This window comes from Myotis daubentonii, chromosome Y (genome assembly GCF_963259705.1).
Source record: "Myotis daubentonii chromosome Y, mMyoDau2.1, whole genome shotgun sequence".
NCBI lineage: Eukaryota > Metazoa > Chordata > Mammalia > Chiroptera > Vespertilionidae > Myotis > Myotis daubentonii.
The window spans coordinates 15048620-15069045 of NC_081862.1; positions in this window are offsets into that span (position 1 = coordinate 15048620).

Consider the following 20426-nt stretch of genomic DNA (forward strand, 5'->3'; position numbering starts at 1 on the left):
GAAGTGGGATCATTGGGTCAAATGGGAGTTCCGTTTTCAGTTTTGTGAGGAAACTCCATCCTGTTCTCCATAGTGGCTGCACCAGTCTGCATTCCCAGCAGCAGTGAAGGAGGGTTCCTTTTTCTCCCAATCCTCACCAGCTCTTTGTTGATTTGTTGATGATAGTCATTCTGACATCTTTGAGTTGGTACCTCATTGTCCATTTGATTTGGTTCTCTAGCAAATTGCATCACTAATTTGAGTTAGATTAGTGACTCTGAGCATGTTTTCATGTGTCGGTTGGCCTTCCTTTGTCCTCTCTGGAAAAGTATCTGTTTAGGTCCATTGCCTATTTTTGTGATTGGTTTGTTTATCTTCCTTTTGTTAAGTTGTATGAGTTCCCTGTAAATGTTGGAGATGAAACCCTTATCACAGAGAACATTGGCAAATATGTTCTCCCCTGCAGTGGGCTTTGTTGTTGTATGTTGATGGTTTCTTTTTTTTTTTTTCCTATGAAGAAGCTTTTTATTTTGATGTCATCCCATTTGTTTATTTTAACTTTATTTTCCATTGCCCCAGGAACTGGGTCAGTGAAGACATTGCTTCAGCATATATCTGAGACTTGCTGCCTGTGGCTTCCTCTAATATTTTTAGTTTCCCGTCTTATGTTTAAGTCCTTTATCCATTTTGAGTTTATTTTTTGTGTATGGTGTAAGCTGGTGGCCTAGTTTCATTTTCTACATGTATCTGACCGAATTTCCCAGCACCATTTATTGAAGAGACTGTTTTGTCTCCATTGTATGTTTTTGCCTCCTTTGTCAATATTAATTGAGCTTAGTGGTTTGGATTGGTTTCGGGGTTCTCTATTCAATTCCATTGGCCTATATGTCTATTCTTGAGTCAATGTCAGGCAGTTTTGAGAACAGCGGCTTTGTAAAACAGCTTGATATCTGGTACTGAGATACCTCCTACTTTGCCTTCTTTCTCAGGATCGCTGCAGCTATTTGGGGTTTGTTAGTTTTTTAAATTTATTTCATTGATTTTATACAGAGAGTAAAGGGGAGGGATAGTGAGTTAGAAACATCGATGACACAGAAACATGGATCAGCTGCCTCCTGCACACCCCCTACTGGGGATGTGCCCCCAACCAAGGTGCATGCCCTTGATCGGAATCAAACCTGGCACCTTTCAGTCTGGAGGCAAACGCTCTATCCACTGAGCCAAACCTGTTTGAGCTCAGGGTCTTTTTTTTTTTTATTACAGATGGATTTTTGGAGAGTTCATTCTAGGTATGTGAAATATGCTGTTGGTATTTTAATGCGGAGTGTATTGAATCTATAGTTCCCTTTGTGTAGTACAGCCTTTTTCATGATGTTGATACTACCAAGCCATTAACATGGCATGTTCTTTCATCAGTTTTGTCTTCCTCTATTTCTTTTTCAAAGTCTTGCAGTTTTCTGAGTAGAGGACTTTTACCGTCGTAGTTAGGTTATTCCTAGGTATCTTAATTTTTTTGGTGTGATGATAAATGAGATTTTTTTTTTCAAACTCTCTTTCTGTAAGTTCACTATTGGTGTATAAAATGCCATAGATTTCTTGGCATTAATTTTGTAGTCTGCTACATTGCTGAATTCACTTACTAAGTTTACTAATTTTTTGAAGGAGTCTGGGGTTTTCTATGTACAGTATCATACCATCTGCAAATCATGACAATTTACTTCTTACTTTCAATCTGGGAGGCATTTATTTCTTTTACTTGTGTGATCACTGTGGCTAGCAGTTCCAGTACCATTTTGAACAGAAGTGGTGAAAGCAAGCATCCTTGTCTTGTTCCTGTTCTTGAGGGAAATGGCTTTAGTTTTTGCCCATTAAGTATGATGTTGACTGTAGGTTTTTCATATAAGGCTTTTATATGGGGAGGGATGATCCTTCTATTCCCACTTTGCTGAGTGTTATCAGGAAAGGCTGTTGCACTTGGTCAAATGACTTTTTTGCACCAATTGATATGATTGTGTGTTTTTTCTCTCTCAGTTTGTTTATGTGCTGTATCATGCTTATTGATTTGCGGATATTGTACCAGCCTTGAGTCCCTGGGATAAATCCCACTTGGTCATGGTGTATGATCTTTCTAATGTAATGCTGGATCCAGTTTGCTAGAATTTAGTTGAGGATAGCAACATCACTGTTCAACTGGAATATTGGCTTGTAAGTCTCTTTCTTTGTGGTGTCTTTTTCTGGTTTTCAGATTATGGTAATGCTGGCTTCATAAAAAGACCTTGGAAGCGTGCCTTCCTCTTGAATTTTTCAAAGAGTGTGAGAAGAGTTGGTTTTATTTCTTCTCTGAATGTTTGGTAAAACTCCCCTGTGAAGCCATCTGGTCCAGGGCTTTTGTTTTCTGGAAGCTTTTTGGTTACTGTTTCAATTTTATCACTAGTTTTCGGCTTATTCACATTGTTTGCTTTTTCCTGATTTTGTATTGGAAGCTTGTATTTTTCTAGGAATATGACTATTTTGTCCAGATTGATGAGGGATGTTTAATGAACCAAAGACCCAGAGGTGAGACAAGCACACAGGATGATTGATGCCAGACAGAGGGCTACACCTCGCTCATGCATGTAGCAAACTATGCCCTCTCACCATTGTTTTTATTGGGGTTTGGTACAAGGTCAGTGCATCAGCAGTTAATCAATTAAATCTTGTTTTGTTCTATATTATTACAAGAGCTTATTGAGGACAACTTGCAGCTTTGCCCTCCCTTTCTGTTCTACACCCATGACGATTTAATCCTAGCCTTTCTCACGGAGGCAAATGTTCCTGGAACTCAAGATTTTGTGCAATGTTGACCCAGTGCGAATCACTTGCAAGTCACGCTGTGCTCCTGATAGAACATTCCCTTCTTCTTGGCAGGATTTCAGATCCTCGTTTACAAATGTCCAGCTACGAATCCCCCTTTTTTTCTTGCTTCATTTGATGGAGGATCAGAGATAACACAGCTGTTTTTCTCTTAATTAGTTGCTTGGTTTTCCCGAGTCCTTGGAAGACTAAATATAAAATGATACAGAGATGGAGTATTAATAATAGTATTCCAGCAGAAGCTCCTAAAGTGGCTTGTAAATGGGGTATAGGATTTAATTGTTGCAACCCCTTAACCATATTTTAACACATTTTGCCCAGTTAATTTATGCGATTTCTTTTGAAATATTTTTTGTATATGAGATTGTAAATGTAGACTTTCTTTTGTTAGATTTTTATGATTGAACGAATGTTTTTTAACCTTTTTCCATGGAAACAAACTTTCATTCTAAGGTACAGGAGTAATGCAAATTGATGAATAATTCTAGTTATATTTCATATGCATTTGTCTTTGCAGACTTACAATTTGATCTTCTATCATTAATAAAAATGGTAATCAAACACGGGCTTGTACAAAGGCGGTTTTATTAGCATTGCATTGTAAGGTGTAATTCCCAGAGTTATTTTTATAGATTTGCTCATTTTATGCAAATCTATGCTTTCAGAGAGTGTAAGGCAGACCCCAATTTCCATAAGTCAGATTGAACAGATTGTCCTTCTTGATGATGTGTTTTGTGGGTTGAGGGGGGCAAATTATCCATCAAGCCATACAATGCTCTCATTTTCTTGCATGGATATGGACTTGTTCTCTCCTCTATGCCATCGTAGATCAGCTCAATTGGCTTTAGAACGGGCAGAACCTGAAGGGCTCCAATCAATGACGCTTCCTAGGAAGTATTAGATAAAAACTGAACTGTCTCTCCTCGACAGGAGTCCCAATGGACCCAATCGGACAAGATCGTAAACGTAGGAACATGACATGGTAGAAGTAATGGAGGAGTACTCTTCTTATTCCAACTAACCTTTTTAAACCCATGGTCCCTCAGAAGAAACAAACGCCTGTTTTTTTTTTGTTTCAGTAGTAGTGTTTTCAAAATGTTCAGCAGGGCTTGTGCCTGTATTGTTGAACAATGGTCTCCTTGACCTAAGCATGTTGGCACTCCCTGCGTTTCAGTGGTATGATTTTCTATGACTCTACGGTCCTCTTCTGGTTTTAATGGACCTCGATCATCATAAGGTCCGGGTAAGCAATTTGAGTCATTAACATAAATTCGAACCTTTGAATCCAACCAAGAAACACCTCTATTCAGTGGGGTATTAGGAATGTAAGCCCAGTATGTATGATTCTCAGCATTTACCTGAGTGGTTCTTAGTGCAAGCATAGCAAGGAACAAAGTCTATGGCGTCACTTCTTTTCCATGACACCAAACCAGTTGTTCTCCCTCTTGGGTAAGCTTCTTCAACAGACCCAAGGTTGGTACAGATGAATGTTGCATTGAGCATAGAGCTTTTCGGATAGGACGCCCCGTCAACGTCATCTCTGAGAATCCTTGGTCAGGTCACTTAAGTAGAACTTCCTTTTGGTTCCCATGTCTCCGCTTAAGACGCCTCTCAGGAAGCCAGAACTTTTCTTTACCTGTGGAAATATAAGCATAACCTTGCCCCCATCCTAGGATCCATGCAGGATCCCACGACTGAGAGGACTCATTATGATAAAACACAGGTTGATTGAATTCTTGTGAATCCTCCTTTTCCCAATGTCGCTGAGCAGCAGTCCTGTCAGTCTCATCTTGATTTAAAAAAATTAAAGTAAATAGAGCTGTTAATAGTATTCATTTAGGGGATTCTCCCCCTTTTTGTTCTTTGAGCATTTCCTTTAAGGTGTGAATTTGTCTTTCAATAATAGCTGGTCCTGTATTGTTACAAGGGATGCCAGTGATGTGAGTGATATGATGAAATTGAAAAAAAATGTTTGACATTTGGTAGATAGATATGCAAAACCATTATCAGTCTTAATATTTTGAGGTATTCCCATTACTGCAAAAGCTTTTAGTAAGTGAGTAATTACTGCATATTGAGAATCAGTGACAATATTTACAGCCTGAGGAAAATGTTGTAGTAATAAAGCAATGGCAAATAGTTCTGCGCATTGTACTGAAGTGTATGGAGAGTGAATTACCTTTGTTAGCTGTTGAAAATGAAAACCCGAGCTATTCCTAACTTGTTAGCATTGGTATAAACAATAGGGCCTTGAAATGGTTCGTTAGCTATAATATGATGAGGCCATATTCATTGAGCTTTCCTAAGAAATTGTAACCTTTTATTTGTAGGATAATGATTATGTATTTTCTCTAAAAAATGAGCACAAGCAGTTTGCTAACTGTTGCATATTTGAAACAATTTTTGAATTTTTTTGACAGTAAAAGGTACTATAATTTCTTCTGGATCTAAACCACATAATGGTCTTAATCTTAATCTTCCCTTGTAAATAATTTGGCAAATTGTTTGAATATAAGTCTGTATTTTTTCTGTGATTTATGAGGCAAGAAAATCTATTCAATAACATTACTATCTTGAACAAGTAACCCTGTAGGAGAATGCTCAGTGTGGAAAATCACTAATTTAAAATTGTCTGTGGAAAAATTCTATTTAATTGTGTTTGTGGAATATGCTGTTCTATCCAAGTTAATTATTTTTCTGCATCAGGGATTAAAACACGTGGGCTATTTAATTCAGATGGCCCCTTTAGTATTTGAAATAAATTAGTCAATTGATAAGTAGGTATACCAAGGCTGGGTCTCAACTAATTAATGTCTCCTAATAACTTTTGAAAATCGTTCAGAGTCTTTAAACTGTCTCTTCTAATTTGAACCTTCTGTGGAATAATAGAGACATCTGTTAATTTTTGTCCCAGATATTTCCATGACTCCGGCCATTGTTTCTTTTCTGGGGCTACTTCTAATCTATAGTCTTAGAAATTTTCAAGGAGGTATTGGTAAATCTCCTGTAATTGTGATTGAATTTCAGAAGCTATTAAAATATCATTTATGTAATGATAAATTAGAGTATTAGGAAAACTTTTTTGACTATTTTTAAAGGTTGATGCACATATGCCTTACATACAGTGGGGCTGTTGAACATTTCTTGTGGTAAGATGTTCTATTGATACCGTTGAGTGGGGTGAGCCTGATTGAAAGCTGGGACAGTAAATGCAAATTTCTGATAGTCTTGAGGTTGTAAAGGAATAGTGAAGAAACAATCTTTGTGCCTCTTCCTGAGAGATAGCCTTGTTAACAGCTGTTGTTAATCTTGACAGAAAGTCAGTGTAAGGCTCCCCGCTTGTTGAGCAATTTTAGTAAAAGCGGGAGGTGCCTTTCCAGGTGTATCTGTTATGCCCAGAATTCAAGATCCCCAAGATACCACGCCAGGGAGCCAGTCCGATGCAAAAGCAGAAGGTCCTTTATTGAGTTAGCTAACCCGACCCGGGCCTCCAGTCGACGCAGCGACCGGAAAACCGAGTGATATCCATGGGAAAATCAGGGCTTTAATAGTGAGGGGAGGGGGCTAGTTGTGGGCCCTTCGGATTGGCCAGGCGCCAAGTCGGGTCTTGTTGCACAGGATGTGGTCATCTCTATGGCGCGAACATCCCTTGCTTGTCATTGGCTAGTTCAAAGAAATCCCAGGCGTGGCCAGCAGGGGCCTGGGCTTCCGGGAAGAAGGCACTCTTCTGAGCACATGGCCTCTGTCCCAACATGGAGGATCCAGGGTAGGATGGAGGGCATAGCCCTCGCCCTTTCATTCCCCCCTTGTCTTGGAACTTCCGTCTCAATCATGAGACGGACTGCACTTTTATTTCACCGGACTGCACTTTTATTTCACCGTTGCTAGGGGCCCATAGTGAGCACACAGAACTATCAACTGAACTATTTTATACACTTAACAAATGGTCCGGTGGAAGGGAAAGAAACCATTTTAGCTTTAACGACTTCTATTGAAATAGGATTTTTCTTCTTAAAATTCCTCCATGGCTATTAAAAAGCCAAATCAAGATAAATTTATTTACTGTCCTGATGTTTGCATAAACACAACAAGAATGGTAACTGACTATCTTTGCTGGAATTTCATGGTTGAACCTTAATGTGCCCCGTAGGGCCAGGAAGCCAAGCCATCCAGCTGCCATCAGGCCTGCCTGCAGTATCTGCTGAGTTAGGTGAATCCCTCACCTGTAGCAACTCCACCTGAGCCCACGCTCCAGGCTTTAAGGCCCATCTCAGTAGCCCTCCTACTCGTTGCGGCCCAGAGTGTGTGGGGGTTCTGCAGGGATGCAGAGGCATCTTTACTGCTCCCCTTCTACTCTTACCAACCGCCAGTGATGGTAGGGCATGGGCCTGACGCTCCAGCGCCAGCCATCTTCAGGGCTCCCAGGCAGGACACCAGGCTTTCTTCGTGGCATTCTTAGTGGCTTCAAGTCTTTAGAGCTCAGATAGGGCTCTTCAAAACATGATACTCCAGTCAAAGTTTTCCGTTAATAAAACCACTATTAGGAACCAGTCTTACTGAATCTATGCAAAGAAACGTACTTACTTAGCATTGCCAGATTTCGGAGGAATTACATAAGGAGAAAAACATATTGATCTACTCTAAGATTTTCTGACTTTCCTTGCTAATTCCTTTTCATGGATTTAAAACAAAACAGTAATTGTTGGTATAAAACCTTCTTTCTATGCATAACCATGCCTCAGACTTTCTAGTCTAAACAGGCTTTTTCCAGCTTTACTACCCCTGACATGGGCATGGTCACGCAGGCCTGCAAGACAGTATTACAGGCTGTCAACTGTTAGCTGTCTCTCAATAGAGACCAAAATCTGATGGGCACCCTTCCCTGCCCAGTTGGGCACCTGCCCCCTTGGCAGCTAGGCACCCTTTACTTTTGGGGGTCACCCCACACAGCTCCCTTCCAGGACAGCCAACATACATTCAAACCTGCAAAGGAATCAAAGGTTAATATAACATATACTAAACATGTGATTCTATAAATGGTCCTTGTCTTTTTGGAGCCATGTCCATGAAGATGCAGGCATTATCTAAGTGTATTACACAGTATTGTGGGGGCTCCTGGTGACAGGAGCGATCGCGAGTCATGTTACCGGAATCAGGCAGGTCAAGCACTCCGTAGCTTGAGCTTGAGCAGGTTGGGTTGATCTCTATCGATCGATGCTCCATTTGGTGATGAAGTCTTTCCGGATGGACCCAGGTTGTGATGCCGTCTACCTTGAGAGCGGAGGGGGTCGTCAGCCCCATAATGTAGGGATCCTTCCAACGTGCCTCTAGGGTCTCCCGGCGGTGCCTTCTGATGTAGACCCAATCTCCTGGTCTGTGCTGATGAGGAGTTGGGGTTGGGCTGGTCTCATAGATGGCGCGGAGGCGTGGCCAAATGTCCTCGTGCGCCCTCTGGAGCCCTCTCAAGGAAAGAGATAGTTAAAGAAAAGCGACCCAGTCCTCGCCAGTCTCTGAGTCAGATTCCTCCTCTCTTGGAGAACTTCAAAGTCCTGATGGCTTCTAGGTAACCCTGTTTATCAGTTACAGCGCTCTGCTTTCTTGCCTTTCTACCAGTTCCCTTTGTGGCAGAGCAGCAACCAGGCCTCTTTCAAGGGAGTGCTAGAAGGGGTACCAGCCCCTCCTTTGCTAGCAGCAACAGGTACCAAACCCTTTCAGTACATTTGACCAGCTTCATTCCTGCCCACCTTTACAGATTCTAAGGCCCATTGTTTTCCTTTAACCAGCAAGCTAAATGACACTGACCTGTATTATTTAATTCAGCACAGGCAGGGGGAAGGGCCCATGGAATCTCTGCCCTGAGGAACTGTGAGCCTCACCTTTAAATGTCCCAATCAGACTAGAAAAGCCGTAAATACCTTTTAAATCTACCCTAGAATTCCAAAATCCCAACCTAGCGCAGAATATACTTCCACACTTACATGAACAAATAATTATACCCAAGTAGACATATAAACACCAAATAAACATCCATACTTACATCCTTTCAGTGAACAAATACTTTTACAGTCTTGGGATCTTGAGCAGACAGGAACAGATGTGGAGGCCTCCCTTTCTCACATCCTAGGACAGGACTTTTGACCTATGTCTCATCCAGATAGAAACGGTCCACATTTATATCACAAAATACCAACAAATCAGTTTCAGTTGTGTAGCCAGTCTGAGTTTTGACTTCTCTCTGGAAGTCTCAGCGATGGTGAATACCATCTAGAAGCTATTAATCCATTCACACAGTCCCCCAAAAGTTAAAGAGGAAGGAAAGAATCATTCAATGTCACTCAAGAGGATTTCGGCGAAACAACAAAATTGACAGATTAAACACATTGGAAAACCAAGGCCAGAAGTACCCTCTGACGTTTCAGGGGTACCAAGGAAGGAGAAGTTAGGCCACAACCAGCCCTTCTTACAATCCACCATTAGTGACCAGTCCCAGCTCACTGGTCTACCATCCATTTAACATTTCTTTTTTCCTCCTATCACACCAAGGCCATGCTTTCCAGGTAGCTAGAACTTTTAGCCTTAATTTTTAGGTGATTAGCACTAGTTAAACAATTTTAAACAACAAAGATACATATTTAAGTAAACATATTATCTAGAACCTAGGTTAAACTTAGGCATATCCTGGGTCTCCCAAATACTGAGTTGGCAAGGTAACTGGAGCCCTTTAAGATCAGTATGAAACCACAGTTTTTACCTGAAAGACTTTGACATAACCTTTAATTGTCCTTAGTTTAAGGAAAGCAGTGTTTTCTAGATTTCATTTTTCAATACTTATTTAATTCTGTCTTCTAGATTTTTTATGAGGCAAATTACTTTTTACTTTCAAGCGGCTCTGGAGAACCACATTCGAGCCTTGCAAGACAGGTTTTTGGCCTCCCTGGTCTTTTCAGATGTAAATTGACCACATTCTTTAAGATTTTGCTGCAGGCAGGAGGCGGCTATCTCCTCCCTCCATTAAGAAAAGCTTTCTTAATTAACAAAGGACCAGTTTTTTGTGTTTTTTTTCCCTTTGGAAAAACTGTTCTTTATTATGGATTAGTCTTGGGATTTATCCTGCACTTTTGAAAGGAGACGCTAGCTTAAAACCCTATCCAAAATTGGATGGTGCGCACATTAGTTTTAAGCCAGCTTTTCCCCCTACACGTGCACAGAAATCCCAGACGCATTTACCTGGGGAGGGGGTGACCTGTTTCCACAGACCCTCACTCAGGCAGCCGCCGACTGCCACACAAAGGAGGGGTGAGAGCAGTCCCCCCTCCCTCCACATTCATACACTTTCATTAGACATTCATTCAGAGGTTAAACAATCCATTCAACTCCTAACAACTTCCCCATTCCTGAGGGAGCTCTAAAGCCTCCCCCAATCTCCTTGAAATTATTAATCCAGCAAGTCCACAAAATAAAACGGAAACACAAACAACTAAAGGGCCCAAAGAAATACAGCCTTCCAACTCCATGGAAGCAAAAAACAAAGACAAAAAACAAAACAAACCCAAAGCCAGACGTTGGCTGCGCGCCAACCAGCAGTAGCGACCCGCCTTTTCTCAGATTGAGGGGTTCCTACAGAACTTCCAACTCCGCGGAAGCAAAATTTCCCCTCTTCAGATGGAGGATCGGGGCGCCCCCCGACTCCTCCTGCCTGTCTCAGATTAAGGGGCTTCCTACAGACCTTCCGACTCCGCGGAAGCAAAGCTATACCCCTTCAGACGGAGGATCGAGGCGTCCCTCGGCTCCTCCCGCCCGTGGCCCCCCCAGTGCGTCCACCTTAGGCCATGTGGGCTATTACGATTACAGATTTCAGACGTGAGCTCACACCGGACAGATATAAAACATACAATGACATACAAACACCTACCGCGGTCAGTCAGGCGGGCCCTCCAGACTGGGGGGTCCCTCAATGGTGCTGGGGATCCCGGACGAGCCCCCAAAATGTTATGCCCAGAATTCAAGATCCCCAAGATACCACGCCAGGGAGCCAGTCCGATGCAAAAGCAGAAGGTCCTTTATTGAGTTAGCTAACCCGACCCGGGCCTCCAGTCGACGCAGCGACCGGAAAACCGAGTGATATCCATGGGAAAATCAGGGCTTTAATAGTGAGGGGAGGGGGCTAGTTGTGGGCCCTTCGGATTGGCCAGGCGCCAAGTCGGGTCTTGTTGCACAGGATGTGGTCATCTCTATGGCGCGAACATCCCTTGCTTGTCATTGGCTAGTTCAAAGAAATCCCAGGCGTGGCCAGCAGGGGCCTGGGCTTCCGGGAAGAAGGCACTCTTCTGAGCACAAGGCCTCTGTCCCAACATGGAGGATCCAGGGTAGGATGGAGGGCATAGCCCTCGCCCTTTCAGTATCCACTCTCTGCCAAGCTCTTAAACAACATAATTTTATCTGAGTGATATGCAAATCTGAAAAAGATGCCTGTGCTTGCAATCGCCCATCCTGTCCAGACCCAGTTAATTCCTGAAATGTTGGTCCTGGAGGCTGTTTTGCTGCATTTTCTCTAGCCATAAAGTCTGCTTCCCCTCTCCACTATGTTTTAAATTGTAAATATATTCCTGGATCCAGTAGAGTTTTGGCCAAAGCTTCCCAATCTAGGGGAATTAGCAAAAATTCTGAGGCATACATAACTAGTAAGTAATCCCATCACAAAGGGAGAATGCATGCCATAAGAGTTAATTGATTCTTTTAAAATTTTGAGCAATTTAAATTCATGAGGACAATGAGCCACATTAACATAACCATTTGTATATTGTTGCAGGTCCTGTGGCATTTGCTGCCACTGTATCAGAAATGCAAGGAAATCATCATCTCTTCTCCATGTGGGAGGAACAATCTCATCTCCAGGTTCTAAATCGAATAATATTTTGTTTATTTCAGTAGGCAAGGGCAGCTGGAACTGCCTCTGTGCCCCAATGAATAATGTGGTGAGTCTGGAGGAGGAGCCGTGGGAGTTACTCCGGGCTCCTCCGACAGTGGCTGTTGAACTGGAAAAGCATTTTTGATTAATTCCTGTAACTTATTAGTGGGTTTAACATGAGGCAGTGGGATAGCACATATTAAAGCCCTTATATGAATCAGCAAATCTTTTAATAACTCTTGTTCGTCATCCCTCGTATTGCTTTTCTTTTTTTATCTCTCCTGTTCACTAGAACTAGAATCAGTGCTACTAGTTTCACTTTCTGACAAATCCTGGATGCCCTCTTTATCAGTCTCGTCTATATCTTCATATCCCTTCAACTTCCGTTCAAAATCTTTCCTTTTTTGGTCCGTATTATTTTCATGAGGCAAAGAAGATAATGGTCTATTAGGCATGTCTTTATCAGTTTCACAAGCAGAGTGAGAAGGAGAGCTAGTAACTTTAACTGGAGTGGCCTTATAATCTGATTTTGACTGCAAAGATTTAAGAGCCATAGTAATCAAAGTACACAAGGACCAAACTTCCTTTCCTATAGGATCTCCATTCTGATGGGCGTGACGTAGTGCATAAACAATCTGTTTCCAAACCTTTAGATTTACCTATTCCTGCCTGTCGGCTCAAACCAATAACAATGCCTTTTTATTTCTCTAGCTAATTTCCTAAAAGTGTCTTGAGACAGACTAACCCCAGTGCTTTAAAGCACTGAATGCAGCAGAGTCATATATTGAAACTCTGCCGTTGGGGAGTTCCCCATTGAGCTGCCTGGCTTGCCAAAGGTTTTGCATAAACCTTTGTGGACGTCTTCCCTTGCAGTCTTGTGCATTCCCCATACTCACCTTAAGATCCCTGTTCGGGCGCCAAGTATTGAGGGATGTTTAATGAACCAAAGACGCAGAGGTAAGACGAGCACACAGGATGATTGATGCCGGACAGAGGGCTACAGCTCACTCAGTCATGGAGCAAACTTTCCATTCTCACCCCTATTTTTATTGGCGTTTGGTACGAGGTCGGTGCATCCGCAGTTCATCAATTAAATCTTGTTTTGTTCTATATTATTACAATAGCATATTAAGGACAACTTGTATGTGTGCCCTCCTTTCTGTTCTACACCTACAACTGTTTAATCTGAGCCTTTCTCAGGGAGGTAAATGTTCTTGGAACTCAAGATTGTGTGCAATGTTGACCCAGCGTGGCTCGCTTGCAATTCCCGCTGTGCTCCTAATAGAACATTCACTTCTTCTTGGCAGGACTTCAGATCCTTGTTTACAAATGTCCAGCTACACAGGTTGTCCATTTTGCTAGAGTAGAGTTGTTTGTTGTAATTTTTTACTATCCTTTGTATATCGGTGGGGTCATTTGTTACTTCACCTCTTTAATTTATAATTTTGTTTATTTGGGTCATCTCTCTTTGTTTCTTGTTGAGCCTGGCTAGCGGTTCATGATTGTTGTGTATCCTTTCAAAGGACCAGCTCTTGGTTTCATTGATATTTTGTAATTTTTTGGTCTCTTTGTTGTTCCTTTCTGCTCTGATCTTTATTATCTACTTCTTTCTGAGGACTTTGGGCATTTCTTCTTGCTCTCTTTGTAATTGATTAAGTTGCAAGGTTAGATACTTCATTTCCATTTTTTTCTCGTTTTTGGAGGTAGGCCTTTAGAGCTATGAACTTCCCTCTCTGGACTGCTTTCATTGTGTCCCATAGATTTTGGATTGTGTGTTTTCATTGTCATTTGTTTCCAGGATGCTTTTCGTTTCTTCTTTGATCTCTTTGGTAACCCAACCATTGTTTAATAGCATGCTATTTAGCCTCCAAGTGTTTGATTTTTTCATTGTTTTTATTGCAGTGGATTTCCAGATTTATGCCATTGTGACCTGAGAAGATGCTTATTATGATTTCTATGCTCTTGAATTTGAAGAGACGTTGCCCGTGTCCTAATCTGTAGTCTGTTTTTGAAAATGTCCCCTGTGCACTGGAGAAGAATGTATATCCAGTAGCTTTGGGATGAAATGTTCTGAAGATGTCAAGTCCATCTGAACTGAGAGTCAATTAGGGTTGCTGTTTCTTTGGAGGCTTTTTGTTTAGAGGATTTATCCAGTAGTGTCAATGGGGGATTAAAGTCCCTGACTATGACTATCTTGCTATCTGTACCTTAATACCTTCCAGAAGTGTGTATTTTATGTATTTGGGTGCTCCTGTATTGGGTGCATATATGTTTACCAGAGTTATATCTTTTTGTTGAATTGCCCCCTTTAGTATTATGCAGTGGCCTTCCTTATCTCTTGTTATGGCCTTCACTTTGAGTTCTGTTTTGTCAGATATAAGTATTGCCATCCCAGCTTTTGTCTCATTTCCATGTACCTGAAACACTTTTATTTTCTATCCCTTCACTATCAGTCTGTGTGAATCCTTTGCTCCGAGGTGGGTCTCTTACAGACTGCAAATATATGGGTCATGTTTTCTTATCCATTCACCTACCTTGTGTCTTTTGATTAGAGCATTTAATCCATTTACATTTAATGTTGTTATTGATATGTACTTGTTTGTCATCATTTTTATTCTTTTATTTTTGTTTCATCTTGCCTTTCTGTTTCTTCTTTGTACAGCAGTCCTTTTCGCATTTCTTGCATTGCTTGCTTGGTGTCAATAAACTCTCTTAGCCCTTTTTTGTCAGTGAGTCTCCAGATTCCATCTTCAATTTTGAATGGTAGACTTGCTGGGTATGTATTCAGTCCCTTGTTTCACATCACTTTGTATATTTTATTCCATCCCATTCTGGCCTGGTGTGTTTCTGTTGAGAAATCAGTTGATATTCTAATGGGAGATCCCTTGTAGGTAACTTTCTCTGTCTCTCTCTGACAGCCTTTATGATTCTTACTTTGGTATTGATGTTTAATTATAATGGGGCTTGGTGTTGGTCTTTTTGGGTTTATCTTGTTTGGGACTCTATGTGGTTCTTGCACTTGCATAGTTTTTTCTGGCCAATATCAGGGAAGTTTTCTGTTATTATCTCTTCCAACATGTTTTCTATTCCTTGCTTCACTCCTTCTCCTTCTGGTATCCCTATGATGCGGATGTTGTTTTGTTGGGTGTTATCCCAAAGCTCCCATAGGCTCTCCTCTTGCATTTTAAACTTTCTTAATCTGACATGTTAGTTGCCTCCATTTCATTTAACTCCTTTTCTGTTGATTGCACTTTATTCATTCCTTTGGGGATTGCTTTTTTTGTCTCCCTATGTATTGTTGTAATATTTGCATTGTATCTGTGTGCTAGGTTCAACTGCTTTGCTACCCAGGTTCTTTTCGGTGTGTTTCTACTGGTGTGATCTCTCAGGTCTTCTGGGATAGGTAATCCAGTGGAGCTCCCTTCTTGAGCTATTTGGATTCTCTTGAGGTAGTTGGATCTGGATTGTTAGTGTCTTATTTGTGGATGAAGTGTTATCATGGGTTAGCAATGTGACTAACCCCCAGCATTGTTTTGCAAGGTGTTTTGGATGTGATTATTGCTCCGGCTCTTGTGGAAAAGGTTGTCTGAAGTCTACTTGGTATGTGCTCACTGTTTGTTCCCAAAGACCATTGCCTGGGATTAAGGAGTCATGGGGCCTGCGGCTCAGGAACTGTGACTTTAGCTGGTGTGGTGTGACGGTTGCTGGATTAGCATGACTCTGAAACTCACCTTGTGGGCCCAGTGCCCATGAGTGTGCGGAGGCGGGTATCTCGTAGTTTGTGGTTGAGGCAGTGGGATTCTGGCCAAAGTGATTTCCCTCTCTGAATCACGAAGGAGTTTAGGATCCAGCAGCAGACTGTCCTGAGGTAGGAAACCCGGCGCGGATGTGGGGCAGTGCCGTGGATACTACTGAGGGAGCCATGCACCCTTGGTTGGAAAGGCACATGCCCAGTGATCGCACACAGAAGGGCCCAGGAGCTGTGTGCAAGGGGTGTGTGCTTGTGGGGCCCACACACTGGATCAGAGTGATTGTGCTGTACCTCTGGCCCGTGTAGGTAGAAGTCACATTTTCTGCTTTGGGGGATGAGCTACCATAGTTGGAATTGGATGCCCAATGCCTGCTTACAAAAGTGCCCAAGTATCATCTACTGGGGCACTCGGCTCAGGGGGTCCTTGTGCTGGAGCGACACTGCTGTGGGGACTGGATGCCAGTATGTTGTGCCTTACAGCAGGCTCAGGGGACTTGTGTGCTGGATTGGTGCAGTGCAGTGACCAGAGGTCTGCAGATGGAAAGGAGGAAGTCCGACTATCTTCTGCTGGGTCGTTCAGCCCTTGGTTGGATACTAGTGTGCCCAACCAGCCAGGGCACATCTCCAGTTTTCAGATTCCTCCACGGTGTTCTCAAAGATTTTCACAGGAGCCCATGGCTTCCTATGTACGTGCATTAACTGCTATTTCCTTGTTTGGGGACCATTTGGTTCTTTCTCTGACCTAGGTTGACACAGGTGACTGAGACCATGGTCCACCAGGGTAACCAAGCACTGGAAGGCGTGAGGCCGTTCTGAGCTGAACCAGCACGGATGGAAGAAATCTTCAGGTGAGCTGGTTACTGGAGCTGCCTTAGGTATCTAGAGAAGCCCTGCGCCTCTTCCATTCTCATCATCAGGGAAATAGTTGGGATCTGCATCCTCAGTCCCCTCCTGGGGGACCAGAAACAGGAGCAGCCATTGTATTCTCAGGTCATGTCCCCCAAAAATCATTTGTTCTCCTGCCTTTTCATGGGGTAAAAGAGAGCGAGCGCGAGACAAGAAGCTGTAGTGTGTTAGGGACCCCATGGTCAGGCAACTCTGCTTGGAGCAGGGCTGGCATGAGAGCCCACAGACTGACTTAACTGGTGTTTGGTGTCAGGTAAGTTTTGGACTCTTCCCCTGAGCTTGCACCACTTAGGGTAAGGGATGCTTCTTGAAACAAAGTAACAGTAGTGCCCAACCTGTCCCCTGGCTACAGCCCAAGGAGGTCAGGGACACCTGGGAGCTAGAGATTGGGGATGGAGAGGCCTCGCCCTCATGCATTGGGAATATCAGGCCTCACACAGATGCTGCTGGTACTAAGGTCACCTGGTGGTAACCTCTCGTGTTACTAGTGTCTCAGCCACATTGAGAGTGGCTATTTCAGGACATACTGGTCCCAGGATCCTGAGAGGAGAGGTCAAGACCATAACTGCAGGGTAATTTGAGGCAGAGAGAATTGTCAACCCTGGGCTGCCAGAAGGTGCCCTCCTTAGTATGATCCACCTGTGCAGAGGATGAGGCGGCGGGGCATAGCGGAGCTCAGGCCAAGAGGGAGACACCCTGGAGCTATGCCTCCTGTGGCCCCAGCACTGAGCTGGGTTCCCCACCCCTTCCTTTTCCTCTACCTCAGCTGTGGGAGGGGCCTCCATGCATAACTGCTACCCAGATCTTGTGCGTGACACCTCATCAGTCAATTTACATACTTGCAGATCATTCCTAGTTCTCCCTGGGAATATCACACCATCACCTCCCCCATCCTCCTGAAGACCTGACCGGGTCCCTACACCAGGGCTGAGCACGGACCTGCCGAGCACCTGGATTGTGGCGGGTGATTGTCACCTAAATGGGCACTCCTGCTGTCTGCACATGACCCTGATGGTGACCACCGCTGCCACACATAGAGTGGCATGTTCCCATTCTCCGGTGACTTCTCTAGGCACACTCCCATCAGGCTGGCCCAGGTGATGGCCATGGGAGCCTCACATCAGGAACCAGGACCTTGTTCTTGGGTCACCGTCCCATGACTCACTCAGAGATACGAGTGCAGGCAACCAATTCAGGCCTCAGTTACTGCACATGGAGAAGGTAGTCAGTTGATGGCCCCGGCCAAGGCCTCTTGTCTGGAGAGAGAAGTAATGAGACTTGGAAAGTGAAGTGCTTCCGTAATTTCTTAAATTCTGCCAAACATGAGGAATTACTTTTACTCATCATCATGACTCTGACCCAGCTTCAGGTTCGCAATGGCCAGCTCCCAGAGGAGTGTAAATGAGCAACATGGTTATGACTAAAAAAAGGATGGAGAGGTCCCAGGGCAAGCCATGAGGCCAAAGAGCTTCACACTAAAGGAACTCTCCCAGAGACAGGTGCCCACGTAGGCAGCAGGAAGGATGGGGCCTTTGAAGCTTATCCAAACCTAGAAAGCAATGTGACAGTTGACCAAGGCATGGAAAAGACTCTCACTCTGTGTGGAAAGTTGTATGAGCAGAAGACCCGCAAGCCATTTTTAAACTACTCTTGAAATAGTTTGCAAAGGTGCATGTCAGTTTTCTTATTCTCAAACATTTAAAATCACAAGGTGCTAAATAGTGATTTTACTACTTTATTTATTTGCATGTATTGTATGTTTCTAACAGTTTTGAATGTTGTGATAAAAATTTGTAATGGCCATTGAAAAATAACAACTTTTCCTATGGTTATTAGGATTGCTGGGCAGGGTATTAGCTGGAGCTACCATTCTGTGAGGCGTGCTCTACAGTGCAGAGCAAGACCACCCTGTGATTTACTCGTTTTCCAGCCCAGTTGTTTTGTTTTTTCGTTTGTCTACTCTGTCAGGTGAGGGTTCGTGCCTCAGAGATACTCTGAGGAAGACCATGACATTCCCAGGAGGTGTCCCTGCAGATCACCCGGAATAGCAGTGATTGCACCTTAGGCACTCAGTAAATGTTCTTGAGTAAATCAAGGATTAAAGTGAGAGAGGAGAGGAGTCTGTCTTTGGCGGGCCAGGATCAGCCGTCCCGTGGACATCCCTGAGAACATGTCCACTCTGTGCCAGTGCCTCCTGCCAGCCCTCCAACAGCATCCTTGGCATTCAAGGGCTAGACCCAGGCATGTCCTGGATGTGAGGCATGTTCTCATGGGGGATAAAGAAAGAGAGGCAATCCCTTGTTTAGGTCTAGATGTCATTGGGTCTGAAGTGCAACCAGGTCTTGTTGGGGACAGGCATGTCAGGTCATGCCAGCAGAGACTTGTGAGTTTGAAAAAGGCACAGAGGACAGAATAAGTCAGAGTAGGAAGAGGTCTGACTGCAGAGGGAAAGAAGCCAGCTGGAAGGGTGTCTGCTCAAAGGCTGGGTTAAGAGAGTGGACGATGGGAAAGCCAATGCATGGGGACTAGTCCCCAGGGTCTCTGAAAGCCCACAGAGGCAGGGCTTGCTCTGGAACCCTGGAAGGGCATCCGCCTGCCTCTCTGGTGCCTCTTTGGATCCAGAAAGGCAGCTGGGATGTTGATTTTCTTTCTGTACACTGTAGCTTGTCACATTCTCCAGAACAGCTCAGAAGAATTGGGGAGAACTCCTGATTTCTATTATCAGTGGGTGTCCCCAGCATCAGGTTCCTGATGGGCTGAATGACATTCCAGGGATGCATAAATAGGGTCCCAGACTTGGAGCACATTCTAAGGACCCCCTTCCTTAAAAAGCGGTCACAAGGGCAGATGACCTGGGATCGCAGTAGGGATTTTGTGACTGGAGAAGGCGGTTGCACAGGACGGCCCTACTCATGGGCTCAGAGGCTACTGTGTCCTGTACATAAGTGAGGGCCATGATGAGAGCAGGTGGCAGGTGACCAGGATGTGGTGAAAAACATCCCCAAAATTCATGTGTGGGTGCTGGGAGTCGGCACAGCCTATCCAATGCTGGGCAGGAAGTTCTCCTGCCCCCAGTGCCACAGCACATGCCCTGGGAAAGCAGGCTCCGTATGGGGGGGAAGAAGGCATGTTCACTCAGACTTTGTTTCTAGGTCATTGTAAGTGGTCCCTCCTGCCTCCTTGTACCTCCAGGACACGGGGATCTCATAGAAGTTTCCTGAGCTTGGGCTCCTACAATTTTCCAGTTTCTGCCAGTGCATGTAATGTTTGTGTTAAAGAGAAAATCTCACCCCCAGGTGGCACCACTCAGGCTTTAAGCCCATGATACCAAGTCTAGACTCAACTGCTGACCTCATTACAGTTTGAACCTCTTCCAGAAACCTCATCAGCCAGTCTGCAATTTTCAGGTCAACACCACTGTGGTAATCTGTTACATGGTCCCTCTGCCTGGAATATGAAAGTTGTTTGGGCATCACAATGCAGGGCGTACAGAAGAGCCTACAGAAAATTTGCTCCTCTCTGCCTCTGTCTCTCTCTCTCTTTGCCCCCCCTCTCCCCCTCCCCGCGCTCTGTAGCTCTCTCTCTGTCTGTGTCTCCCTCGATTTCATAAGATCCAATGTGTGACTCAGTACAGCATGGGGATATCCCAAACTATGGCAGATCCTTACATGCCAAGTACAGCTTCAAATCTTCTGAAGGGGAAGGTGTATCTGTGCACTGTGCTTTGTCCTGAGAGAGGACATCTTCCCTCACAATCTGAGTAAGAGTTTTAGGCCTGGGCCCAAAAGGAGCTTTTCGAAGCCAAATTTGCATGGATTGTTCCCTGGGGTTGAGCAAACATTAGTTATTTATACAGACTTTGGCAGTCATGTTTAGGGCCCCGGCCCCTGGAACTTGGCTGGGACTAAGCTGCTGCCTGTGTAAGGTTGGGATGTGGAAGAGGATGCCTGAGCTAAAGAGAATGCCCTCTGTAGCAGCTCCTTGGTAAGGATACACAGGTCTTTTTGCCTACATTTATTTTTCTCTGTG